Source organism: Hyperolius riggenbachi, chromosome 11 (genome assembly GCF_040937935.1).
Source record: "Hyperolius riggenbachi isolate aHypRig1 chromosome 11, aHypRig1.pri, whole genome shotgun sequence".
NCBI lineage: Eukaryota > Metazoa > Chordata > Amphibia > Anura > Hyperoliidae > Hyperolius > Hyperolius riggenbachi.
The window spans coordinates 212,255,923-212,279,864 of NC_090656.1; the positions used below are offsets into that span (position 1 = coordinate 212,255,923).

Here is a 23,942-nt window from a genome sequence, read left to right on the forward strand (position 1 = left end):
TTGGGCTTCTACATATGGGGTTGAGAGACCAGACAGCCTTCAGGAGCTAACCGGACTCCGCACTGCTGTACCAGGATTGGGTATAGTATGGCTTATGCTTCATGCCACTTTTCTGATTTGTGCTTGCTGCAACCTGCATTCCATCTGTCCATGCTGGCTATGCTGTTTCATTGAACTGTTTGTCTGCAGATGCTATATTGACTTCCTGGCCTTTGCTGGATATATTGATTTATTTTGCCTCTGACATCTGTACCGGCCTGCCAAAACTGCTACTTTCCCATTGTCCCTATTTTTTGATGCACCATACTTGTCTAGGCCTATTTTTTATACGACATTTGGGATCCCTGATCACATTAGGTGGTCTTAGGCAGTGGTGTGTTTGATGCTTTGATTGGTTGCTGAGCGTGATCTCTTGGCAGTTTACACTGGTGCTTTTTAATATGTTTAATTATATATTAATAAATTTTGTAGTTTTTCACTCATTTTTTGATTTTTGTGATTTGTGACATATGCTCCCCAGCCCCCCTTTTTTCCTTTACATTTACGTTCTCTTTAACACTAATCACAATCGCACTAGTGGGATCCCCACTTTTTAAATATATTGGCAAAGCGTTTTTTGGAATTGCCAGTGATTGTCTGTGATTCAAAAATGCTGCCAAAAATGCCTTAGTGGGTTCCAGCCCCTCCACATTTCAGATCAGTGGGAAGGTCCATAGGAATGCATAGAAGTGGTAAAAAAAAGGTCTCAAAATGCTGCCAAATCTGTGCAAGGAATCCTGAAACACTTTGACAATGCCCATCTGTAATGAAGAATAGAATGCCTGGCATGTTTATAATTCCTGTGTGTGCAGAGGCCCTGATAGTCATTATGCAATGCCAGGCATTCTAGTGTTGTTCACCGATAGGCTATTCAGAATGCTTCAAAGCTCACAATCCATGTTCAACCTTGTTCAGGTGAACCCATAGGAAACCCTTAGGGCCAGTGCACACCAAAAAGCGCTAAGCGTAAAAGCAAACGCTTAGCGCTTGTTGAAGTGATTTTTTAAGGCGATTCTAGGCATAAGCCTAGCGATTTTCTAAGCATGCCTAGCGATGGAGTGTTTTGGTGTAGCATTCTTTTATTTTTTGTTACAGTACAGTTGTAACTGAACAGCTTCTGTAACAAAAACGCTTGGAAAATCGCTCTGATCTTGCGCTTTTCAGAACGACTTTCCACTTACTATACTTAACATTGAGGCTAAATCTCCTCAGAAATCAGCAAAAATGCTGCAGGACCCGCGTTTGCATTTGGGGAAGAAAGCTCATTGCTCTGCTGTGCTCCATCCCATTCAAAAGCGTTTTTAAAAGCACTCAGAAGCGCTCTTGGTGTGCACTAGCCCTCGTAGGGAAATTCTGCTAACTTGATTTCTGTTTCAACACTTCTCCAATGACCACACCTTCTACAACTGTTAAGTTATGGATAGGTTGTAATAATAACTAGGCCCTCACTATTCAGCCAATTAGAACGCTTCTAATTGTAGAGGGTGCTGTGATTGGAGAAGTGTCTCCTATGAGGTTTCATGCCGGGTCGCCTCAACCATACTAGCGCCTAACTGTCGGTTATGCATGTCAGTTGTGACAGTAAAATGTTATAGTATACAAATCAGGGTATGACAGGAACCAGGATCTGCAGGGATTGAAGCAAACCTTTGCAGGCCTAGCCAGTGTATCAGTGGAGGTAAGTGACTAACCTGCTCTGTGATGTCATATCATTATCATGAATATGAAGGCCTCCTCTCTTTGTGTGTTCTCACCTCCCGCCTCAGATGTGATGTGACTTGTGTCTGAAAACCGTAAAAATAAACACAATACCATTAAAGGGACAAACCTGTCACTTCTGTCAGATTTCTACAACCTACTGTAAGTGACAGCAACATAGGAGAATAGTAATTTATGGCTCATTTTACGCTGGAAAAAATGTACTTTTTATTTGTATATGTTTTCACATATTTTAAATTTTACTGTTTTTCACTGTAGTGCCCATTTAAGTAATTGGCTGGATGATAACACCTGTAATTACTATGGCATGGAAATAAAGACCCTTTACTTATTGACTTATCGTTAGCAGTTCACAAGATGGATCACCTCCGGTCCTAGATTCTTATGATGACAGAATATATATATATATATATATATATATATATATATATATATATATATATATATATATATATATATATATATATATATATATGTGTGTATATATATATACACACACATACACACAGTGGCTTGCAAAAGTATTTGGCCCCCTTGAAGTTTTCCACATTTTGTCACATTACTGCCACAAACATGAATCAATTTTATTGGAATTCCATGTGAAAGACCAATACAAAGTGGTGTACATGTGAGAAGTGGAACGAAAATCATCATGATTCCAAACATTTTTTACAAGTTAATAACTGCAAAGTGGGGTGTGCATAATTATTCGGCCCCCTGAGTCAATACTTTGTAGAACCACCTTTTGCTGCAATTACAGCTGCCAGTCTTTTAGGGTATGTCTCTACCAGCTTTGCACATCTAGAGACTGAAATCCTTGCCCATTCTTCTTTGCAAAACACCTTCAGCTCAGTCAGATTAGATGGACAGCGTTTGTGAACAGCAGTTTTCAGATCTTGCCACAGATTCCCGATTGGATTTAAATCTGGACTTTGACTGGGCCATTCTAACACATGGATATGTTTTGTTTTAAACCATTCCATTGTTGCCCTGGCTTTATGTTTAGGGTCGTTGTCCTGCTGGAAGGTGAACCTCCGCCGCAGTCTCAAGTCTTTTGCAGTCTCCAAGAGGTTTTCTTCCAAGATTGCCCTGTATTTGGCTCCATCCGTCTTCCCAGTTCCCATCAACTCTGACCAGCTTCCCTGTCCCTGCTGAAGAGAAGCACCCCCAGAGCATGATGCTGCCACCACCATATGTGACAGTGGGGATGGTGTGTTCAGAGTGATGTGCAGTGTTAGTTTTCCGCCACACATAGCGTTTTGCATTTTGGCCAAAAAGTTCCATTTTGGTCTCATCTGACCAGAGCACCTTCTTCCACGTGTTTGCAGTGTCCCCCACATGGCTTGTGGCAAACTGCAAATGGGACTTCTTATGCTTTTCTGTTAACAATGGCTTTCTTCTTGCCACTCTTCCATAAAGGCCAACTTTGCGCACTGCACAACTAATAGTTGTTGTCCTATGGACAGATTCCCCCACCTGTGCTGTAGATCTCTTCAGCTCATCCAGAGTCACCATGGGCCTCTTGACTGCATTTCTGATCAGCGCTCTCCTTGTTCGGCCTGTGAGTTTAAGTGGACGGCCTTGTCTTGGTAGGTTTATAGTTGTGCCATACTCCTTCCGTTTCTGAATGAACACTTGAACAGTGCTCTGTGCAGGGCCGGATTTGTACTTTTTACCGCCCTAGGCCCATTACCTCCAGCCGCCCCATGACAACAACGTGGTTAGGATAGGGTTATCGGTCATAGAAAAGGGGGGGAGGTTAGAAATACTAATAGATCAGGTTATTAGGTTTAAGTACTTACAAAAAAAAAAAAAAAAAAAGGGCTTAGGAAAGATTAAAAAATAGGGCTTTTGGCAATTTAGGTTGAGGCTAAGAATTTGAGAATAGCATTATGGGAAAAGGATTAAAATTGAGTATCAGGTTAAAATGCAGCTGGCCATACAATTATAGATTTCTACCCAATTTTCCAAAGCGATCGGCCCCTTTCTGAAAGGAATCTGTTCAGAAGGAATTGATTCCTACCACACACAGCACATTCATTTTTAATAGATTCCAGCAGGTTATCTATTGAAAACTGATCGAACCCCAACGTTGCACTGTTTGATATAACGCAAAGCTATGGCCTATCAATCATCTACCACTCCTGCTCCACCCCCAATTGACCCAGCCGTCCTGTTTGATTGATACTTTAGATACATTTTTGGTCAAAATCAATGAAATATAAAGGAATTGATTTCCATTTGATTTGATCAGAGTGAACGAATCTGCAGGGAATCCAATTAGAAATGTAATGTGTGTGTATGGGGACCTTTGCTGATCACAATACTAAGGTGATTAAAGGACCACTATCGTGAAAAAAGTAGGCATTTACAATCTGACCGGTTTTGGGCCAGTCCATCTCCACATGGAGGATTCTCAGGGTTTTCTTTGCTTTCAACAGTATTTCCTGAACAGCAGTTTAACTGTCAAAATAGTAATCTACCAGCCAACCTCCCTACTCACTTGCACACTATTTTGTCAGTTACACTTTGCAACTGCTGTTCAGGAAATGCTGTTGAAAACATAGAAAACGCTGAGAATCCCCCATGAGGAGATGGACTGGCCATAAACCTGTTGTTCAGTCAGATATTAACTGCCTACTTTTTTCACGATAGCGGTCCTTTAAAGTGCTGCAGAAGATGTTAGCACTATATAAATACATAATAATAATAATGTAGGTCATTAGACTATGACTATGGTAGGATTAGATTGTGAGCTCTTCTGGGGACAGTCAGTGACATGACTATGTACTCTGTACAGTGCTGCAGAAGATGTCAGTGCTATATAAATACATAATAATAATATGGTAGGACATTAGACTATGACTATGGTAGGATTAGATTGTGAGCTCCTCTGGGGACAGTCAGTGACATGACTATGTACTCTGTACAGTGCTGCAGAAGATGTCAGTGCTATATAAATACATAAAAATAATATGGTGGGACATTAGACTAGGACTATGGTAGGATTAGATTGTGAGCTCCTCTGAGGACAGTCAGTGACATGACTATGTACTCTGTACAGTGCTGCAGAAGATGTCAGTGCTATATAAATACATAATAATAATATAGTAGGACATTAGACTATGACTATGGTAGGATTAGATTGTGAGCTCCTCTGAGGACAGTTAGTGACATGACTATGTACTCTGTAATGTGCTGCAGGAGATGTCAGTGCTATATAAATACATAATAATAATATGGTAGGATATTAGACTATGACTATGGTAGGATTAGATTGTGAGCTCCTCTGAGGACAGTCAGTGACATGACTATGTACTCTGTACAGTGCTGCAGAAGATGTCAGTGCTATATAAATACATAATAATAATATAGTAGGACATTAGACTATGACTATGGTAGGATTAGATTGTGAGCTCCTCTGAGGACAGTCAGTGACATGACTATGTACTCTGTAATGTGCTGCAGGAGATGTCAGTGCTATATAAATACATAATAATAATATGGTAGGATATTAGACTATGACTATGGTGGGATTAGATTGTGAGCTCCTCTGAGGACAGTCAGTGACATGACTATGTACTCTGTACAGTGCTGCAGAAGATGTCAGTGCTATATAAATACATAATAATAATATGGTAGGACATTAGACTATGACTATGGTAGGATTAGATTGTGAGCTCCTCTGAGGACAGTCAGTGACATGATTATGTACTCTGTAATGTGCTGCAGGAGATGTCAGTGCTATATAAATACATAATAATAATATGGTAGGACATTAGACTATGACTATGGTAGGATTAGAGTGTGAGCTCCTCTGGGGACAGTCAGTGACATGACTATGTACTCTGTAATGTGCTGCAGGAGATGTCAGTGCTATATAAATACATAATAATAATACGGTAGGACATTAGACTATGACTATGGTAGGATTAGAGTGTGAGCTCCTCTGAGGACAGTCAGTGACAGGACTATGTACTCTGTAATGTGCTGCAGGAGATGTCAGTGCTATATAAACACATAATAATATGGTAGGACATTAGACTATGACTATGGTAGGATTAGAGTGTGAGCTCCTCTGGGGACAGTCAGTGACATGACTATGTACTCTGTAATGTGCTGCAGGAGATGTCAGTGCTATATAAATACATAATAATAATATGGTAGGACATTAGGCTATGACTATGGTAGGATTAGAGTGTGAGCTCCTCTGGGGACAGTCAGTGACATGACTATGTACTCTGTAATGTGCTGCAGGAGATGTCAGTGCTATATAAATACATAATAATAATAATACGGTAGGACATTAGACTATGACTATGGTAGGATTAGAGTGTGAGCTCCTCTGAGGACAATCAGTGACATGACTATGTACTCTGTAATGTGCTGCAGGAGATGACAGTGCTATATAAATACATAATAATAATAATAATATGGTAGGACATTAGACTATGACTATGGTAGGATTAGATTGTGAGCTCCTCTGAGGACAGTCAGTGACATGACTATGTACTCTGTAATGTGCTGCAGGAGATGTCAGTGCTATATAAATACATAATAATAATATGGTAGGATATTAGACTATGACTATGGTAGGATTAGAGTGTGAGCTCCTCTGAGGACAGTCAGTGACATGACTATGTACTCTGTAATGTGCTGCAGAAGATGTCAGTGCTATATAAATACATAATAATAATATGGTAGGTCATTAGACTGACTATGGTAGGATTAGATTGTGAGCTCCTCTGAGGACAGTCAGTGACATGACTATGCACTCTGTAATGTGCTGCAGGAGATGCCAGTGCTATATAAATACATAATAATAATAATGTAGGACATTAGACTACGACTATGGTAGGATTATATGTATGCCACTTCCCCACCTGCAGCGTGACGTCCCTCTCCCTCCCAGCATGACAACAGAATGCCTTGTCAGTTAGGCCCAGTGCACACTGGGTGGATCCGCCGGCTGCATCCGCTTGAAAATTCGCATGGCTAATGTATCTCTATGGGATGGTGCACACCGGCGGTTTGAGGTTTTTAGCAAGCCGCAAACGTGCCTCCTGCTGCACGCTTGCGGTATGCTTAAAACCTCAAACCGCCGGTGTGCACCAGCCCATAGAGATACATTAGCCACGCGGATGCTGATGCGGATGCGGCCGGCGGATCACATACAAAATCCGCTCGGTGTGCACCCAAAACCGCTAGCGTTTTGACGATCTACTAGTGGTTTTGGTGTGCACTGGGCCTCACACAGCTGAGACACATCTGTACAGTCCAGCATTGTCACCCAAGGGGATTGGATCTTTATCCCGGACAAGTGACATCAGTCGCAGGTGTGTACGCACCTTAACAACGACCCATAAGTACTAAGAGCGGTACAAACTAATCAGGCAGGTTCAATTAGATAAAAACAAGTGTAATACATTTGTAGTCAACTTTCAAAAGTGCTATTAACCATATAACGTAGCTGCAGGGAGAAAGTGCTGGTGCTCAAACATAGATCAAATTAGGTTGATTCATGACATGTTAGTGCACTAAGCCACATGGGTTAAACCGGTGAGCGTACGCAATCAGCGTAGCGAGCGCTCTTGGCTGCTTCTTTGAAGTACAGTGCGATGGTTTGTAGCACCACCGTCATACTTTACTAGTGCGGCCGCTGCTACATTAAATGTAACAGCAGCTGCGTTAGTAAAGTATGACGGTGGTGCTACACACCATCGCACTGTACTTCAAAGAAGCAGCCAAGAGCGCTCGCTACGCTGATTGCGTACGCTCACCGGTTTAACCCATGTGGCTTAGCGCACTAACATGTCATGAATTAACCTCCAATATCCTTTAAAAAATAGGGTGAACCAGTGATCTCAGAAGACTAAAAGTGCAATAAAAAAAGGAGCAAGTGTGGATAGCTGTGCTAGGGCAATGGAAAGACAAATGACTGTGGGGGGAGGAGAAGGGAAACAAATGATAAAAGGAATGACGGTGGTATGGAGAGAAGAGATGGAAGCCAGGCTACAGGACAGAGGGGACCACCAGGCAGCCCTGTTTTTAGTCAGACTCCTGGGAAGGAAGAAGGAGGGGGAGAGAGAGGGATCCCAGCTGGTCACTCATTCCCCAGAATCAGGCAGGCACATCGTGATTCTAGTCTAGTGTCCTGCAGACACTTCGACTCCCTCCCTTCTAGTGTTGTCCGGATCATGAACGATTCGGATCTTTGATCCGAATCTAGTTTGTGAGTCGAATCATCCGAATCATCAAAATGAGTGATTCGGACCGCAAAAGGGGCGGGGCCAGGAGCGACACGCCCCCTCTCAGCGGGCAGCGGGGTTCTGGAAGCAGAGAGCAGAGATGGATCGCTCTATTGGATGGGAGCCAGCCTTGCAGGGAGACAGGTAGATGAGAGAGAGGGGACATGGGTGCCACTGCCAGATATGTGTAGAGCACACATACTGACTATAACGTGCTGCTCATTCATTATAGGCTGTCTGTTCCGCAGTTGTGCAGTGAACACATTGGAAGCTTGTGGCTCAGCTCAGCACAGCTCAGTAACTTTGCAGGCACTGTGATTGCAGGGCAATAAACAGTTGCACTTTACTTCTGGGAATGCTTTCTTTCACTGTGCGAAGTTTGCATTCAAAGTACACAGATGAGCATATAGGTGAAATGTATGTAAAGCATATGATTGCAGCATGTGGGTATTGGGTGCAAGCAAACATTTCTGCTCTCTGCTCGTCCCTCCTCTGTCCACTCCCTGCCCTCTGACCATCTTCTCCCCTTCTCTGTGAGTCCACCCCCCTCCCCTTCTCCTGTCCTGCTATTCATTTCACCCCGGAATGCTTCTGCAGTAAAATGATCCGAGATTCGGATCAAAGATCCGGATCTTTTCAATGATCCGATTCGAATCATCTGGATCATTGAAAAGATCCGAACTTCCCATCTCTACTCCCTTCCCTCTCACAGCTAGCGCTGCCACCATGCACAGATACCTGTATGCTGTGCTGAGAGTAGCCGCCCGTCTTCTTCCTGAATCTGAATCTCGCGGCTTGGCTTCTCTGCTCAGCCCCTCCTCCCTCAGTGTCAGAGTGGAGAGGAAAGGAGGGGAGGGGCGCTTTCCTCCGTGCAGTTCGTAGCAGAGACAGGGGACAGCTGATCTGCAGCCTTGTGTACAGTGTGCGACAGCCGCCCCAGCTCTCCTGTCGGCTGGTTTCCGCCCTAGGAACCGGCCTAGGTGGCCTGTGCGGAAATCCGGCCCTGGCTCTGTGAGATGTTCAAGGCTTTGGAAATCTTTTTGTAGCCTAAGTAAGCCTGCTTTTAGAGATGGCTCGAACCTCCGATTTTCGGTTCGCGAACCCCACTCGCGAACTTTCGCGGAAGGTTCGGTTCGGGCAAACTTTCGCGAACCGCAATAGACTTCAATGGGGAGGCGAACTTTGAATTCTAGAAAAACTTATGCTGGCCAGAAAAGTAATGGAAACAATGTTTCAAGGGGTCTAACACCTGGACCCCCAGGTGGCGGAGTGGGATACATGGCAAAAGTCCGAGGGAAAAATCTGGATTTGATGCAAAGCAGCGTTTTAATGGCAGAAATCACATTGAGGCCTCTTGCACACTGCAAGTGATTCCGACTCAGATTCCGCTTTTTAATCAGTTTTTACATCCGATTCAGATTCCGATTTGCAGTGTGCAGGGAGCAAACTGCAAATCGGAATCTGAATCGGATGTAAAAACTGATTAAAAAGCGGAATCTGAATCACTTGCAGTGTGCAAGAGGCCTGAATGCTAAATTGCAGGCCTAAAGTGCTTTAAAACATCTTGCATGTGTATACATCAATCAGGGAGTGTAATTGGAGTACTGCTTCACACTGACACACCAAACTCACTGTGTAACACACCGCAAACAGCTGTTTGCGTAGTGACGGCCGTGCTGGACTAGTGCACAACATGGCCAAAGTGCAGGCCGTGTCGGTTTTCCAGCCCATATGGTCGCCGGGCTGTGGTAGCTCAATGATAGAACAACAGTGACTGTCCAGCTGATCAAATTTGGTCTGACCACAATGAAGCAACGACCTTATTATCTTTGGTGTGCCACCCCCACCAGAGACACTCATATAGCCGGCGGTCATTGCTTCATTGTGATACGCAAGCCCCTTCACCGCGGCAAGGTAATGATCACGAGGCATGTACATGCACCAGAAAAATTAGTATAGCGGCGGCCGCTGCTAGCAGCGGCCTTAAAAATTCAGGAATCCGCCTGGAGTCCTGGACCCTGTTGGTGGTGACGGAGAAGGCAAGCGGCCTGCAGGCAGAGATGCTGTGTATGGGGACTGACTTAGTCTTGGGGCAGGCAGTAGCCAACCCGGGATCCATGCCTCATTCATTTTGATAAAGGTGAGGTACTGATCACTTTTGTGACTTAGGCGACTTCTCTTCTCAGTGACAATGCCTCCAGCTGCACTGAAGATCCTTTCTGACAGGACACTTGCGGCAGGGCAAGAGAGAAGTTGTATGGCAAATTGGGACAGCTCTGGCCACAGGTCAAGCCTGCACACCCAGTAGTCCAAGGGTCCATCGTCGCTGCTCGCAGTGTCTACAGTTAAGGCCAGGTCCAGGCGTTGTTGGAGGGTGGATTCGGAAGGGCTACGGCGAGGCGTTGGACTAAAGAATGTCCGCATGTCCGACATCACCATGAGATCGCTGGAGCGTCCTGTCCTTGCCTGCGTGGACATGGGAGGAGGAGTGTCACAGACCGCAAGGCCGGTCTGCGGATGGGGTCAATCCATCAGCGTCAGAAATCCTCTCACACGGTCATTTTGCTCATCACGAAGGGTAACTTGACTTCGCAATTTGATGAACTGACTCGCGGAGGGAGCGTTCAGACGCCAAAGGACTCACCTCACACATACAATTCAAAGATCTGCCACCAAGCGGGATACACAGCCCGCTACTGTAATTATACTAGGACTTCGAGAACGCTCTATTAACCCTTAGCAGTATGCAGGAACCGGGGTTAGATCGTTATATCTGGGCCATGTTCTCGCATACGGGTTATAAAGGCACACTTCTGTTAAACACAGGGTAGCGATTTCAGGAGAATAGGTACGATTGTGTATGTTCAGCAACAGGTCATAACCGCTAAACGATTTTTAAACGTTTAATAACAAAAATGCATTACATACAGTTATATACACCAATTAACATATATCACAAAGCTTAAAAATAAAGGGGTAAAATTAGAAAGTTCTTACTTGGTTATGGCTGCAGTCCATTTGGAGAATGAAGAAACAGAGTCCAGTTTAAAAGTAGGCATTAATGTTAAGAGTCCTTGAACACAGCAGGCGTCGGTTCTCCTTGAACGCCAGCATGGACTTTCCTGGTCAATGGAATTTGGAGAACTGGGCGGGTTTGGTCCCGCCCCACTTTTATAGGACCTGAGTTTTGGGCTGTCACTACCTGGAAAGTAGGTGTGTTTAAGGCAGGGTTATCTCCTGGCAGCAAGGTTGCCACCCCCAGACTCAGAGCAGAAAATGTACCAATTATTAATAATCTGTGTGACTCTGCCCCAGAGTGGCGCTTCGCAAATCCGAGGCTATATTCAAAAGCGGCCTGCGACCCTGTATTAAACGAGGCTACACATGCCTATTCTATCGCATTCACTCTACGCAGGCCAGATAAAGCCGTTTCTCTACTGATTCCTTACAGTTAGAAAATTGTAATTCAGGTGAATGATATAACTGCTTTATGGGTATCCGAAAATGTAATTATTGTCTTTCTGTGACATGACTATTTTGAATTACAAATACATAAAAGTTCTCTTTGTTTGATTGTATGATTTTGGAGGGAATCTCTTATCTTACTGGCTGGAGCTAGTTCCTTTGGGGAATGAGCTGTGCACCAAATGGCTCTGCCTTGGAGGGCGGCCACGTGTGAAATTCCTATCTGACCTGACACAGGATGTGGGTGAGGAGCTTTTGCTTTTAGTGGAAGAGAGCAAAAGGAAAGGTAAGTTGCTTTATTCTACACAGGACTGACAGTAATGGGCTGGACCATTTCGCAAGTCGTTGGCGATTGCGCACGACTTTCCGTAATGTTCACCACAAGGAGGATTACTGGCAGTGATACCTTTATTGCGTTGTGCTGTCACATCACCCTTAAACGCATTATAAAGCATCATTACTAGCTTGTTCCGCCTTCTGTTGAGTTGGTAACAGGTCCGCCACTTTGTGCCTGTACCGAGGGTCTAGTAGCGTGGCCACCCAGTACAGGCCATTGAGTGTTTTGATACGGGGGTCCCTCAAAAGGCTAAACAACATGAAAGAGGCCATCTGCACAAAGTCAGATCCAGACATACTATCCATCTCCTCTTGCTCTTCCTGAGTGACGTTACGTAAGTCCTCTTCCTCCCCCCAGCCACGAACAATACCACGGGAACGTGGAGCAGCAGAAGCCCCCTGTGACGGATGCTGCGGTTGTTCTTCTGCCGCCGCCTCTTCCTCCTCCACAGAAACACCTTCCTCATCATCCGAGTCTGACTCCTCTTCTTCCCCACACGACTCCTCTTCTTCCTCCTCCTCCCCCCTCTGGGCTGCCGCAGGTGTTGAGGAAACATCTGGTTCGGATGAAAATTGCTCCCACGACTCCTCCTGCCGTAACTGTTTTTCTTCACGCTCCTCCACAGCTTGATCCACCACTCTACGCACGGCACGCTCCAGGAAGTAAGCGCAGGGGATCAAGTTGCTGATGGTGCCTTCAGCGCGACTCACCAGGTTGGTCACCTCCTCAAACGGCCGCATGATCCTGCATGCATTTCGCATCAGTGTCCAGTTGTTGGGCCACAACATCCCCATCTTCCCAGATTGTGTCCTTCTACTGTAGTTGTACAGGTACTGGGTGACGGCTTTCTCCTGTTCTAGCAGGCGAGAGAACATGAGCAGGGTCGAATTCCAGCGAGTCGGGCTATCGCATATCAAGCGTCTCACCGGCAAGTTGTTTCTCCGCTGAATGTCCGCAAAGCGTGCCATGGCCGTGTAAGAGCGCCTGAAATGCCCACACAACTTCCTGGCCTGCTTCAGGACATCCTCTAAGCCTGGGTACTTTGACACAAATATTCAAAATCTGTTGCCACTCAAACTACACTTATACTACATGAAGAAGGTAAAATTGGCCAATTATTAGCCAATCAAAAATTGTGGGCTTTAGCCTAGTAATAAGTGACCTTTGACCAGAAGTACTGAGTTTTGGACTTTGTGGGTGGGGCTGCCTGGATTGCATCATCCCCCACTGTTACATTGCAAGGGGGCAGGGCACAGGCGGAATCTGTGAAGGCTGTAGCCATATCATCTAACCAACGTCTCTGTCCCAAGCCCACTTCATCCCCCTTAAAGAGACACTGAAGCGAAAAAAAATGATGATATTATGATTTGTATGTGTAGCACAGCTAAGAAATAACACATTAAGATCAGATACATCAGTGTAATTGTTTCCAGTACAGGAAGAGTTGAGAAACTCCAGTTGTTATCTCTATGCAAACAAGCCATTAAGCTCTCGGTTAGTCGTGGAGAGGTCTGTTATCTGACTTATATTATCTCAACTGTTCCTGGACTGTTTACTTTTCCTCTGCTAGAGGAGAGGTCATTACTTCACAGACTGCTCTGAAAGAATCATTTTGAATGCTGAGTGTTGTGTAATTTGCACATATTAGAGAATGATGCAATATTAGAATAAACACTATATACCTGAAAATAAAAGTATGAGAATATTTTCTTTGCTGCTAATCTTCTAGTAATTATTCATAGTACACAACCAATTCACTATATCATATTTTTTTTTCGCTTCAGTGTCTCTTTAAAGCGGACCCAAACCAACATTTTTTTTTTAATTCAAAATATTTAGTAAAATTTAGATAAACACTCCTTTAAGCCAGTGTTAACCCTGTTTTTAAGGCCTACCAACAGTGCATGTTTTGTGGAAATCCACAAAGGTAGTTCATCAGCTCTGCTGAGACACTAATTACCCCACCTGTGCATTTTTGTGGTTTTCTGCAAAACATGTACCGTTGGTGGGCCTTGAGGACAGGTTTGGGGAATTCTGCTTTAAAGAGACTCTGTAACCTCAAAAACATCCCCTGGGGGGTACTCACCTCGGGTGGGGGAAGCCTCCGGATCCTAATGAGGCTTCCCACGCCGTCCTCTGTCCCACAGGGGTCTCGCTGCAGCCCTCCGAACAGCCGGCGACAGAGCCGACTGTCAGTTCAATATTTACCTTTGCAGGCTCCAGCGGGGGCGCTGTGGCTGCTTTCCGCTCCGAACTACACGGAAATACCCGATCTCAGTCGGGTCCGCTCTACTGCGCAGGCGCCGGAAACTTGCGCCTCCGCAGTAGAGCAGACCCGACGGCGATCGGGTATTTCCGTGTAGTTCGGAGCCGACAGCCGTCACAGCGCCTGCACAGGAGCCGGGAAGGTAAATAATGACGTCACTGCTGTACGGAGGGTTGCAGCAAGACCCCCGTGGGACAGAGGACGGCGTGGGAAGCCTCATTAGGATCCGGAGGCTTCCCCCACCCGAGGTGAGTACCCCCCAGGGGATCTTTTGATGTTACAGATCCTCTTTAACCTCCCCGGCGTTCTATTGAGATCGCCAGGGAGGCTGCGGGAGGGTTTTTTTTTAATAAAAAAAAAACTATTTCATGCAGCCAACTGAAAGTTGGCTGCATGAAAGCCCACTAGAGGGCGCTCCGGAGGCGTTCTTCCGATCGCCTCCGGCGCCCAGAATAAACAAGGCCGCAATGAGCGGCCTTCCTTGTTTTGCTTAGATCGTCGCCATAGCGACGAGCGGAGTGACGTCATGGACGTCAGCCGACGTCCTGACGTCAGCCGCCTCCGATCCAGCCCTTAGCGCTGGCCGGAACTTTTTGTTCCGGCTACGCTGGGCTCAGGCGGCTGGGGGGACCCTCTTTCGCCGCTGCTCGCGGCGGATCGCCGCAGAGCGGCGGCGATCAGGCAGCACACGCGGCTGTCAAAGTGCCGGCTGCGTGTGCTGCACTTTATTTGAAGAAAATCGGCCCAGCAGGGCCTGAGCGGCAGCCTCCGGCGGTGATGGACGAGCTGAGCTCGTCCATACCGCTCAAGAGGTTAAGCCTATGAGCATTTCAGTGCCTGCTTTTCACCCTTCTCTTTTCATAACTAGGGTTATACAGGTGGCAGCCATTACTTCTGAGCTTAGTAGGAGGTTTTAGATCATGGGTGTGTTGTCAGCTACCCTTCCTGACAGGGGTGTTTATGTGGAATCTCACACAAGCAGAGATCACCTCCCCTGTGACATCATCAGTAGCAGCCTGTGTTTTGTTTTCTATCTCCTCCACCAGTTTGCCGGACAAAAATCCCGGCAATATGAAAGAAGGGAAGGGGTTTCTCCAATAAATGTAAAATATTTTATATGTTATCATGCAGCTGAAAAAAGGCTGCTATTTATCATTATAATTTAGAAAATAGATTTTATTTCTGAAATCTTATATTTTTAATTTGGGTCCACTTTAAGTCCCAGCTTGGCCCGCATCCTGGGCTCACCGCTCACTCTACTGCCCATCTCGATCTTCTCCCATCACATGTAATCACACGACATGTAGGAGAAGAACCAGGCAGTAGAGCGAGCGGTGAGCTACAGTGGATGGATACACATCATCGGAGCCTGGAGGAGGTGAGATAAGCAAGGGTGCCACTGTGCCGATAGCCTGCATATACTGGGGCAGCAGAGGACAGGCAGTCCTTAGACACCAGGGAAGCTATATTGGGGAGGGAGGGGGAAACACTAGACACCAGGGAAGTTTTATTGGTGAGTGAAAGGGGGACCACTAGACCACCAGAGAAGCCATACAGGGGAGGGGCTAACCACTGAACACCATAGATCACTGTATGGTGGTGGGAGGAGGACACTAGACACCAGGGATCATTGTATGAGAGAGGTAGGGAAGACCATTAGACACCAGGAATCATTGTATGGGGGAAGGAAGAGGGCCACTAGACACTAGGAATCACTGTAAGGCCTGGAACCCATTACAAAACACTATCGCTAATTGCAATCGCTAGCGTTTTTAATGAGTGCTTTCTGGCGATTTTTGGTATCGATTTTAAAAAGTTTAAGCGTTTTGCCAGTGATTGTGTAGCAATTAGCGTTTTTAATTCTGATTGGTCCTTTCAATTAATTTTTATTTTTTTACAGTGTGCAGTAATTTAAAACCGCTAGCAAAATCGCTCTGTGTAGGTTTTGATGAGCGATTACGCCAGCGTTTATATACTTTACATTGCAGAAACGCTAACGCTGAATGCTAAGAATGCTGCATGTCCTGCGTTTTGCAATTTTGGTAATCGCAATCTCTCCTGTGGAATTTGGCCCATCCATTAACATTAGCTGAGCATTTAGGGAAATTGCTAGCGTTTTGAATCGCTCCCTAAATGCTCAAAAAATCGCTCTAGTGGTTTCCAGCCCTAAGAGGGAAGGTGGGAGCATTACTAGACAGGGAACTGTATAAAGAAGGAAGGGGGCCACTAGACAATAGGGATCACTCTGTGAGGGAGAAAGGGAGTACAAATAAAAACCAGGGAGCTATATAAAAGGGGGGGGGGGGGCACTAGACATCAAGGAACTTTATAGAGGAGGGAAGGAGGCGTGCTGCATGTAAAATTGGGCATGGTTTAAGGCGTGGCAGGGGCGTGTCTTTTTCATGGTTCCAAAATTTGGTAGCTTTGCTGTAGCTTACGGTGTGTGTGGTACAGGAAGTGGCTGGTATTTGCTGGCCTCCTGACCAGATATTAATTTCACTATTAGCTAATCAAGCACTTTATAGACAAATAAAAACAAAACAAGCTCTGCAACTATGCAGCTCCTACACAGATCTGGGAAAACCTATGTGCCTGGGGCGGGGCTTTAAGCGTGACCGTGTCATGTGCCGACTCATGTGAGGCGAACGTATAAAAACTACATATAAAAATACTATGCCAATTAAATGTATACTGGATATACAGGTGCTGCAGTCTGCACTCCAGACAACCCCAGCCGGCCGCCTCCCCTCCCTCACAGCTGCCAGGATTACTCAGCCTCTGGACTGCTAATTACCCCAGCTGTGTGCGTTTTCTGCACAGTGTGCTTTTAGGGGCGGAACACACTAGGCAGAAACGCTAGCGGTTTACGCAATGCTAGCGTTTCTGCCTAGTGTGTTCCGCCCCTAAAAGCGATAAAGCGTATAATGTAAGTCAATGGGCCACTTAAAAAAACATTTATTTGCATTCTGCAATGTGAGTTTTTGAAAACGCTGAACTTGCTGCATATTTCTCCAAAACGCCTCTAAAAAGCACATCATGTATGTCAATGGTGAGTCGTGACGCAGAGGTATAGTGTTTTATTGCATTTTTATTGCTTTTTTATGCATTTTTATATAAAAAACAACTTTGATGATGTATTTCCGCTTCCTGTTGACTGCCTAGTGATGAGCCAGAGAGGACATCGAAAATGTGTTTTTATACTGGCCACGTTCCAAAAATGTGCCAGAAACGCATACAAAACGTACAAAAACACACTTGCGAATCATATGTGCGCACTCAAAACACACTTCATTATGACAAAACAAGGCACAAATGTATATGTAGCAAAACGCAGCCTTTCACGCACCGCCTAGTGTGTTCCCAGCCTTAAATATTTCGATGCGTTTTTGTATGTGTTTTGTGTTTGCCATGCAATTTTAGTGCGTCTGCAGTTTGCGTTTTCAATAAAAACATGTAAATCGCGGTGCTGTTATGATCGCCACAATGTTTGCGATCCGCTTTTTGAAGTGGATCACCGCAAGTGCAAAAGCAGCATTAGGGCTCTTTTTCACTACATATGATTCCGATTTTGATGCGATTTTACACGCAATTTCAATTTTTGATGCGATTAAGGCCCCCTGTAAACTGCAAATCCAATTTACAATTCTGATTTGCGATTCCGATTTTCACTGGATGCTAGCAACACAAGAAGAAAAACGCAGAAAGAACGCAGCATGCAGAACTTTTTTTTAATCATGTCAAAACTTGGAAGCGCATGCCCTAAAAAAAGTCCTGCATGCTGCATTTTTTTCTGCGTTTTTCTGCTTGTATTGCCAGCATCCAGTGAAAACTGAAATCAGAAAAACGTGGTATGCTGTGGTCAATCGGGTGCATGGCGGTAATGGCTAGCGATATCGTGAAGACCAATGAATGTCAGTCCCCCAGCCGCTCTCCTCCCAAATGTAAATTTGCCCTCCCTCCCCCTTCAGTGCCTGTGCATTGTAAATCTCACCTGCTCCAGTCGCATTGACTTCCTGTGTCGTCCGCTGCTTTCCTCGAGCACCGCAAGGCGCGTGTGCGCACCACCTGCTGCGTGCATCACCATGTGGTGGCGTCGCTGGCATCACTCAGAGGAGATAGCAGATGAGCCTGGGAGTCAGTACAGTTGGAGCAGGTGAGCTTTACAGTGCACAGACACTGGGCGGGCACATTTACACTAGGGGCCAGCCTCTAGGCGGCGTCTGCAGTGTCACAAGACCGATTGACGAGAGTTTTCAAGCTGGAATTGATTGGGAATCGTCCCGTTGTGTATGGGTAGCCGACAGATCTCTCTCCGATCAGATTGCATCAGAGAGAGATTTGTCTCTTGGTCAATCTGCGCATACATCACTAGAGTGCCAATGTGTTTTATCTGCGTTGTGTAGCAACACAAAATAGCAAGTAATGTGGTTGCGGTGGCATGCGATGTAACAGAGGCATAACAATCCAAATTGCATCATAAATGTGCGCCGTTTGTGTCACACATTTGAGAGTATAAAGCCCCGCATTTTTAAAAACAGATGTGAGCATGTACACTGCCTATAACGTAGCGCGACGCAACACAAAAATTCAAACATGCAAGCGTTACCATAGACTAACATTAAGTACGCCAACGCATATATTTGCATAAATGAAGAGCAGGATCTGCGTTATTTTTACGTATCCTGTTCACTTGCATCGCACCGCATGCACTGTGAACGTCGCATTGACTTTTCATTGCTGTGCGATTTTCTCCTTTAAAAAAAGCTCTGTTATGATGCAAAGTAACTGAGCACTGTGAATGTAGCCTAAGGCTGGGACCACATGTATAAAATTGCACTTTTTTCCCTCCACATGCAAAATCGTATCTCAACTGAAAACCAATGTTCAGGGCCGGATTTACCATAAGGGCTGGAACTCACAAGAGCGGTTTTGTGAGCATTTCTAGAGCAATTCAAAACGCTAGCGTTTTGCCAAAACGCTCAGCTAATGTTAATGGATGGGGCAACTTCCACTGGAGCGTTTGCGATTCCTCAAATCGCAAACGCAGGACATGCAGCATTTTAGGAGCGTTAGCGCTTCAAAGTAAAGTATATAAACGCTGGCTTATCGCTCATTAAAACCTGCATGGAGCGATTTTGCTAGAGGCTTAACCTTACCACACACTGTAACAAAATTAAAATTAATTGAAAGGACCAATCAGACTTTAAAATGCTAATCGCTACACAATCGCTGGCAAATTGATACACTTTGTAAAACACTCATGAAACCGCTGACAAACTGCTCATACAAAATGCTAGCGCTTGCGATTAGCGATAACGTTTTGCAGTGGGTTCCAGGCCCGAAGGCACTGTAGGCACGTGCCTACAGGCGTTGATTTTGGAAAGGTGACTCACTTCCCTCCCTGAGCGCCTCCCTCTTGTCTTACCTATGAAGAGTCTCAAGCAGAGTGTAAATGAGAGGCTACTTCATCTGGGTCTCGGCATTCCACTGACCAGATCTCCCTTCGTGGGCACCTCTAGCTTCCTAATACTTGGGGGCACCTCTAGCTTCTTAATACTGAAAATAGCTCTGGCTACCTAATACTAAGGGGCACCAGTAGCTGCCTATGTCGGGTAAGGGAGAAGTCACAGCTGGGGCAGCCAGTGCACTTGCAGTGAGGTTCGGCGGGTGTTTGTGAGTTTATGGGGGTGAAGTCTAGAGTGCCTATAGGCTCCTGTGTTAATCCGGGCCTGCCAATGTTAGTCAATGGGATGGTTTACAGTGGAGTACAATTTTGCATGTGGGGAAAATTTTTTTTTTTTTATTTTTTTATTTCAAAATATTGCACATTGCATGCGGTTTTCCATTGAAAATAATCATCTGCTAGGGAAAAAAGCGTAGAAATATGCAGCATGTGCAAAAGAGTCGTGTGCAGGAAAATGTGTGTGATTTTTGCATGGACAAGACAAGTGACTATCCATGCGATATCTGCATGTATTTTTCCGTATTTCCAATTCTGCATTTTGCAACGTTTCGATTTTATCCCTTGATCCCCCCTCTGCGATTTTACTTTTTTGTGCACTTTTTGTATGCGATTTGTCAGGGTGCGATTTCACCGTTCATACCAATAAAGTTAATTTACATAAGAATGCTTCTAATTAGCTTCAAAATCGGTTGCGATTCCCACAAAACAAATGTGATTTTTATGCGTTTCCATTGACTTACCTTACCTGCAAATTGCACAACGCACACCAAAGAAAGCCCACAGCTGCGTGATTTAGCGTACAGATCGTGAAAAATTGAGGTCGGATTTGTGCGTTGCGGACTGACTACCGATAGCGTAAACGGATTGTATTAATAGCTGAGCATCCGTCGAGAGTTTTTGCGATCCACTGCAAATTGGCAAAACGGGAAAACATGTCCTTTCTGCATTGTAATGTGAGCCAATCCTTAGTGCCAGTGCACACCAAAAAGCGCTAGTCTAATCGCAAAACGCTCAGCGCTTTTTAAAGTGATTTTTCTAGGCGATTCTAAGCATGTGCCTTATTATTTTCTAAGCATGCCTAGTGATTACTGGAACGTTTTGGTGTAGTGTTTTTTATATTTTTTTACAGTAGAGCTGTAACTGAACAGCTTCTGTAACAAAAACTCTGATCTGATCTAGCGCTTTTCAGAGCGTTTTTCCACTTTCCTATACTTAACATTGAAGCTGAATCGCCTCAGAAATGCTGCAGGACCCGCGTTTGCGAGAAAATCACATCGCTCTGGTGTGCTCCATCCCATTCAAATACATTAGCCTTGCTCTTGGTGTGCACCAACCCTAACTCCACGTTCACAGTGACTGTTTGTGTTGCCTTCCCTGGAATGCAACGGCCCGGCATTTCCCCGCCCATTACGCCGAGTACTGTGAAGCATACAGTCAATGAAAAGAATGTTTCACTGTTACTGTTAATGCGCACGTTTTGCGGTAATGCACTGCCTGCAGGGTGTTACCATGCCAGATGCCACACTCTGTTAAAGTGCACCTGCGGCACTGTGACCAACGCATTGGTGATGCATTGCTGTACAGAGCCGCTGTTTTGCACACTGCACTGCTGTGAATGTAGCTTTTGGCCCTGTTCACAGTGGTCAGTTGCGTTGCAGAATAATTCTGCATGTTATTGTATGGGCCTGTTCACAGTAACAGACCGCTTTATTCTACGCTGCATGCAGGCTTTGTATTAAAGTCTATGTCCAGTCTTTATTGCAGTTCACATACATATCAACACATGCATTATGCAACTTACCACTGTGAACTTAGGCCTTAAGGGGCCCATACACTGGTCGATTTCAGCCATCAATCGATCAATCGATTCAAATTCCCAAATCGATCGATTTGCGGCCGATTTCAATCAAATTCAATCGATCTGGCAGGGTGAAAAATCTAGATTGATCTGTTGAGATTGCTTATCATTTTGCATTGGCCCTAATGGAAATCTGATGGCAAAAAATGCCATCAGATGAATTTTCAATAGATTTCAAACTGAAATCTATTGGAAATCTGTTCCTAGTAAAAAATGTTCCTAAACACATCAGAAAGATCAGAAATCTATCTGATGATCTATCTGCTGCTAACCTAACGAGTGTATGGCCACCTTTACATTTACGGCCAATTTCGATCGATTTGATCTATCTGACAGGATGGAAGATCTAGGTTTATCTGCTGCTGGCCGGAGATCGATGGCCTATTGATTTGCTTTGGATCTAATGGTCCAATAATGCATTTAGATCGATTTCCAATGGATTTCATTCTGAAATTGGAAATATGTTCCTAGTGTGTGGCACACATCAGATAGATTCCTGTCAGATTCGACTTCACAGGCATCTGAAATAAATCTATCTGATGGTCAAATCTGCTGCAAATCTATAACGGCCACCTTAACTGCCTATACAATTCTATGGGGTTGTTTACAGTAAAGGTGGCCATACACTGGCCCGATTCCCGGCCGTTTCGACAGCAGATTCGATCCTGGGATCGAATCTGCTGCCAATCGTTCGCGGTAAACGCCGCCGACGATCCGATTTCCTCCCGAAATCGGATCGGTCCGTCGATCGCGCCGTGCGGGAAATTACCCTCGATCGCCCGCGGGTAAAGTGCGCGTCGCTAGCGGCGGCCGATCCGATGAAAAATACATTACCTGATGCGGGCTCCCGGGCGTCTTCTCCGTATCTTCTCAGCGCTGCACCCGCTCCATCCCGGCGCTTCCTGTGTCACTGCAGTGACCCAGGAAGTTCAAATAGAGGGCGCTCTATTTGAACTTCCTGGTCACGGAGTGACACAGGAAGCACCGAGATGGAGCAAGAACAGAGCGGTGCAGCGTGGAGAAGATGCCCGGGAGCCAGCGTCAGGTAATGTATGCGCGGGGGGAGGACAGGCGGCAGGAGCAGCTCAGCAGATTGTGATCGGTTTCAGGCTGAAATCGATTCACAATCTGTTTGCAGTAAAGGCAGCCATACGATCCCTATCTGATCAGATTCGATCAGATAGGGATCTGTCAGCTGGTCGATCTGATGGCACATCGACCAGTGTATGGCTGCCTTAACTGATCGCGTTATTCGAACTTGCATTAAAGTCTATCTCCAATCTCAGTTGCAGTTCACACACATTTTTACACGTGCGTTATGCAACTGATGTAGTGCGACACAGCACAAAAAATTCTAACATGCAAGCGTTACCATAGACTAACATTAAACGTGTCAATGCATTATTTGCATAAACGCATTATTTTTACGTACCCTGTTGACGCGCATCGCACCGCATAAACTGTGAACGTCGCATTGAGTTTTCATTTCTGTGCGTTATTCTCAGTTAGAAAAGTTAGAAAAGCTCCGTTATGGTGCAACGTAACTGAGCACTGTGAACGTAGTCTTAAGGTGGCCACACACCATACAATTTTTAAATATCTGTTCAATTTAAGAATTGCAATAGATTTTTCTGACTGATTGTAAAAAAAATGCCAGGCTAGTGACACACAGATTGTCGCTAGCCGGCTGTTTACCTGAAGGCTGTTAGTCACCGCCGCTCTCCAGCCTCTATAGCGCGGCTCTCCGTCTGTGACCCTTTCCTCCCCGCCTCCGTAAGCTTCCTCCAATTGGCTTACAGAGGCGGGGAGTGAAGGGACGCAGGCGGGGAGCCGCGCTATACAGAAGGCGGGAGACTGGCAGCAGAGCTGGGACAAGGTCCTTCAGCACCCAAGGCTGAGACACCAAAGTGCGCCCCTCCATCCCTCCCCCCCAGCCGTCACACACTGATTGCTACTAGACTAAGAGGCGCCCCAGGGCCCCCAACCTCCTTAATACCTTAATCTCTAGTTATCTGACTTGCAGTCACTGCCATGTATCCCCTTTTCCTATTTCTTTCTGCTTCAAACTCAATTGGGAATGACAACTGAATGAATTGTGCGCCCCCTCCTACACTGCGCCCTGAGGCTGGAGCCTCTCCAGCCTCTGCCTCAGCCCGGCCCTGACTAGCAGTGACTGACAGCCTTAGGTAAACAGCCGGCTAGCGACAATCTGCGTGTCGCTAGCCTGTTGCGTTTTTTTATGGGGGACAGCAGAGCCCGGGGGGAGCCTGGAGACAGTCTGTAAGGACACAGTGGCTGCTCACTGTATACAGCACTTGCCTCTGTGTCCTAATAGGATTTTTCAAAACCACCGCAGGTTCTCTTTAAGGCCTTGTTCACATTACCTTTGGCTCGCGTGTCCGTCCGCATTGGGCTGTTTTTGAGGCGTCTTTTTTTTTTCCGATTCCTGGCGCTTGAGTGGGTGATTCGTTTTTGTGCTTAGCGGTTTTCTAAGCATTTTTTTTTCGAGCGGTTTTGTAATTCTCTCCCTGACGCAAGTCAAGAAG

The 23,942-nt window shown here is 45.5% G+C and overlaps 1 protein-coding gene across 1 annotated transcript in view; it reads left to right on the top strand.

Moving 5' to 3' along the window:
- The first annotated feature begins 1,622 nt into the window (after positions 1 to 1,622).
- Positions 1,623 to 23,942, top strand: part of MICAL2 (microtubule associated monooxygenase, calponin and LIM domain containing 2) — a 367,727-nt gene continuing 345,407 nt past the window's right edge. The window contains exon 1 of the mRNA XM_068261193.1: positions 1,623 to 1,717. The gene's annotated coding sequence lies outside the window, so the exon portion shown is untranslated. The remainder of the gene's footprint in view (positions 1,718 to 23,942) is intronic.